The sequence below is a fragment of the Leptonychotes weddellii genome, chromosome 2, assembly GCF_054177405.1.
Source record: "Leptonychotes weddellii isolate Sample4059 chromosome 2, ASM5417740v2, whole genome shotgun sequence".
In the NCBI taxonomy this organism is placed as follows: Eukaryota; Metazoa; Chordata; class Mammalia; order Carnivora; family Phocidae; genus Leptonychotes; species Leptonychotes weddellii.
In genome coordinates this window covers 91,291,551-91,296,128 of record NC_138370.1, presented here as the reverse complement: position 1 = coordinate 91,296,128, position 4,578 = coordinate 91,291,551, and the positions used below count along the sequence as shown (strand labels likewise).

The following is a 4,578-nucleotide window of genomic DNA, read 5'->3' as shown; positions in this document are numbered from 1 at the left end:
TATTGTCAAATCCAATGTCATGCAGTCTTATCCTGCTTTCTTCTAAGATTTTATTGTTTTAGATCTTACATTTAAGTCATAGATTCATTTTGAGTTAATATTTGTATATGGTGTTAGGTAAGGGTCCAACTTCATTTTTTTATAGCTAAAAGAACAATAGGTTTCCCTTAAAAGGTCACAAAATTTTTCAAGGGGTGCCTGGGTGGCTCAGTCGGTTAAGTGTTGGCCTTCAGCTCAGGTCATGATCTCAGTGTCCTGGGATTGAAGGGCACGTTGGGCTCCCCGCTTAGAGGGGAGTCTGCTTCTTCCTCTCCTTCTGCTCTTCTGCCAAACTCTTGCTGTCTCTCTTATGCTCTCTCTCACTCTCTCTATCAAATAAATAAATAAATAAAAGCTTTAAAAAAATTTAAAAAGTCACAAAATTTTTCAAATTGAGAAGTTATTTTTACATTTTTAAAAAAGATTTTATTTATTTATTTGACAGAAAGAGACAGCGAGAGAGGGAACACAAGCAGGGGGAGTGGGAGAGGGAGAAGCAGGCTTCCCACAGAGCAGGGAGCCCGATGAGGGGCTCGATCCCAGGACCCTGGGACCATGACCTGAGCTGAAGGCAGACGCCTAACCGACTGAACCACCCAGGCACTCCTACATTTTTATTACTATATAAAATGCTATCTTCTGATATATAATAGTTCGGTTCTAAATGAAAAATTATGTACTACATGTTGGCTAATTGTATTTAAATTTAAAAAAAGGAAAATCAGCTGGTCGCATTTATAAATATTTTGTTTAATAAGGTAACAACTGCAAGTCATGGCATTTATTTTGAGCTTATTTGAACTATATATGTAACTTCAGATCTCCAAATAAAACCTTTAAGAAAGGGGCACCTGGGTGGCTCAGTCATTAAGCGTCTGCCTTCAGCTCAGGTCATGATCCCAGGGTCCTGGCATCGAGCCCCGCATCGGGCTTCTTGCTCCGCGGGAAGCCTGCTTTTCCCTCTGCCTGCCACTCCCCCTGCTTGTGTTCCCTCTCTCGCTGTGTCTCTCTGTCAAATAAACAAATAAAATCAACAGTTTCTTACACTCTATAATGCTGATTTTGTTATAATTTTATTTAACTTCAGGTTATTGGATACTTCACATGATATTCATGTTTAGTAGACTAAAATGATATAACTTAAAATTACTTTTTTCTTTATTTCTATAGGTTAATTAAAATAATAGAAAAACAAAGAAGTGAGTGAAACAAAATTTATTATTAGGTGGTATGAACTATATTTTTTTTTAAAAAAAGAACATTGATTTAAAAGTCAGAAGACTTGGAACAATCCAGATTTTTCAGAATAGACTTTTGTGCTTATAGAAAAGCCACTGGAGTTCCTGTGCTTCATGTGCTTTGGTTTAATCATTTGCAAAATCAGAGATTTGCATCAGGACAATGCCTATAATTTTCTCTAAAATCCATTCTATTGATAGCCATTTTTATTAGAAGAATATACTAGATGTTATAATTTATAATCTTAAAGGACTCTCTTCATCCATCATGCAAGACACCTCCAGCTAGTGGTTAGAGTCAAGGTTGTAAATGGTATATAATTCACCACATCCTTATATTCAAATAGCCAAAGACTAAATCGGCATTAAAGCACTAAATATGGGTGATTGTAAAGTTGTGAATAAAATATGTTTCATTAGAAAAAAATGGTAGAGTGTTTGTGAAATAAATAAAAATGCTTATGAGAATACGTGTTAGGAAGGAATCTAAAGTGATTAGAAGAAAATGATCAGATTTTTTGCAAATATAGTTGTTTTGAGAAAAATATCTTCATTTACTCCATGATATCAGATATACTTTTAATATTTGAGCCATGGCAATTATTATAGAGGGACAGAATAGCTAAAGATATTCTAGCCATCAATATATTATTTTTATGTATGTATATATACACATGCATTTAAACATAAAGTAATTAGACAAACAAAATGTATTAATGTATTTGGATTCACACATTATGATTAAAAGGATATTTAGTTATTCCAGCTCTCTGTAGTCTCTTGTTAAAACAATATATATATATTACTTATATATATATATGCTGTATATAGCATATCTATAACATGTCTGAGAAGTGCATTGCTCTGCATCAATTTGCTACAAATAGACCCCCTTTGGGTTCATGTCTCCAGGTAATTTTATAAAGGATATTTTTTGTTGAACTATATGTTTAATTTGAACATATTAGAGTCACATTTCATTCATACTAAGGAAAGGAAAGTAGGGTTACTTATACAGAACATGCACTACAAGGATGAACAAGTACTAGTTCTTTTTTTTTGTGGTATAGTTTCTCATGTGTGAATTATGATTACAAATTTGTAAACACTACATATCATTCTTCTCTGAAGATAAATTTAATAATTATGTTGGATCCCTACTAAACAGGAGGGGGCTTTATTACATTTTTATCATTATGGGGGGTGGGGGAAGGATGGATTGACTGATTCAACACTGGCGTGAAGATCTTGCATTAAAAAAAAGGTCATAGTAGTGGACCTGAGTGAAAATTCTACATACATGGGATCCAAAAGATGGAATAAAATATAAGCAAGTGGGATGGGAATGGTTCAAGTGAAAACCTGAGGAAAACTGAAGTGTTCTATCTATGTGAAGACCTTTATATGAACTTTAAACTGATGAGAACAAAAGACTGTGTAAGCGCTCTCTGGGAACCTCCTACCATTTACTGGGTCACTACATTGCCTTATATTAATTTCAAGACAACTTAGTAATTAAATAAAGAAGGATGAGTATGTTGGAATCACAATTAATCACAATTAATTTTTTTGATGGATAATACTGTGTATCAACTTGGCTGGGCCATGGTGCCCAGGTGTGTGGTCAAACATTTGGGATTTTTCTGTGCAGTCTTTTGGCTGAGATTAATATTTAAATCTGTTGGGCGCTGTGGGGTAGGCTGGAGAAAGCAGTGAGTTGTGGCCAAGGCCAGGGCTTTCCTGGCTCCAGTGAAACCATTGTGGGCCCCATCTTTCAGCGGTCCCAGGAGTTTGTGATGACTGTTGCTACTGCCCCCACCGCCACCACTCAGGCTGCTGTCTCCTGCCTCCTTCTCTTCCTCCTCCTCCTCGCTCTGGACCAATCTCCTCCATGCTGCAGCCTGCTCCAGGCTGGGCCCTCGATGTTTTGTCCCCTTGCCAAACTGCTGCTGCTGCTGTTGCCTCCCCATTCATTCTCATACATCGTTCATCATAGGTAGGTGGCAGAGGCACCAAGTTGTTCAACACAATGGTCTGATGGGAAGCCAGTCACTCTGCGCACTGGTGCACAGCCTCAGAACCACGGGGGAATGCAGAGCTAGAAGGTTGGCTTTCATAAGTACAGTCTACAAAAAGACTTGCTAAAGCCATTATTGCACCTCATGCAGGATATACTGTGGGTCTTGTGCTACTCATGCTTACAAGCAAGTGGATCCATCTATTACCCAGAGAATTTTCTGCCTGTGGCCTTCTCATCATATGCCCCTCTTTCAGTGTGCACTTTCCAGGGTGGGTATCTATATTTATATCTATCTATATCTATCTATTTATCTATCTAATCTATGACCTTCGTATTGACCAAAAGATTTACGGAGAACTATGGAAGATAGGAATATTTGAATGAATGTCTCTGCAGACAGATGAAGATGAACACAGTACTGAAATGCATTTGCCTTATGTTATAAAGCCATGGAAAGCCACGAGGATGATTTTATCATTAATCCTGTGTTGGAGCTCTGAGTGAGTCAAAAGAACAGGAATTTGGAAAACTCTTCAGTAAATACCTAGCAGATCCTAGTAATCTCTTTGTGGTTTCTTCTATTTCTGCCAGTGGGGCCAAAACTTCCCTTACAGTTACTATGATGAATCCCATGGAGAGATTTATAGATTCTTTGAACATCTAGATAAAATGGGCATGAGTATTATAGGACAATTAGATCCTGTATCTTTTAGCAATTACTTGAAGAAATACCATAATACTGTATGTGGAAGACATCCCATTGGGGTCTTATTAAATGCTATCACAGAGCTCCAAAAGAATGCCCAGTCAAGCCAGTGTAGAAACTGGTGAGACAATTCAGTGAGTTATGCAGTAGGAGCACTCAAGGTCCACTGAAACTGAATCCTCAGGGATGCCACCTGCACATACTTATTCTCTGCCCTTACCAGATACTTGTCCTGGTTTAGGGGGATTCTGAAAGCTCAAACCAATAGAAGTTTCTTCTCCTCTTTCCCTTTCTTTACTTTTTTTTAAAGATTTTATTTATTTATTTTAGAGATAGAGAGGGAGACAGCATAAGAAGGGGCAGGAACAGAGAGGGACAAGGAGACTCCACACTGAGTGCAAAGCCCAATGCGGGACTCAATCCCTCAACTACCAAGATCAGGACCTGAGACAAAATCAAGAGTGGGATGCTTAACCTGAGCCACCCAGGCGCACCACTTCTCTTCTTTTCTAGTAGTTGTTGACCTTCCTTAATTTCAACTCATTAAAAAATGTTTTATAGTAGAAGGAAGGATG

The 4,578-nt window shown here is 37.7% G+C and overlaps 1 pseudogene; it reads left to right on the top strand.

Annotated features, from left to right (window-relative positions):
* The first annotated feature begins 3,322 nt into the window (after positions 1-3,322).
* On the top strand, positions 3,323-4,173 carry LOC102744786 (protein MEMO1-like; annotated as a pseudogene).
* The last annotated feature ends 405 nt before the right edge of the window (positions 4,174-4,578 follow it).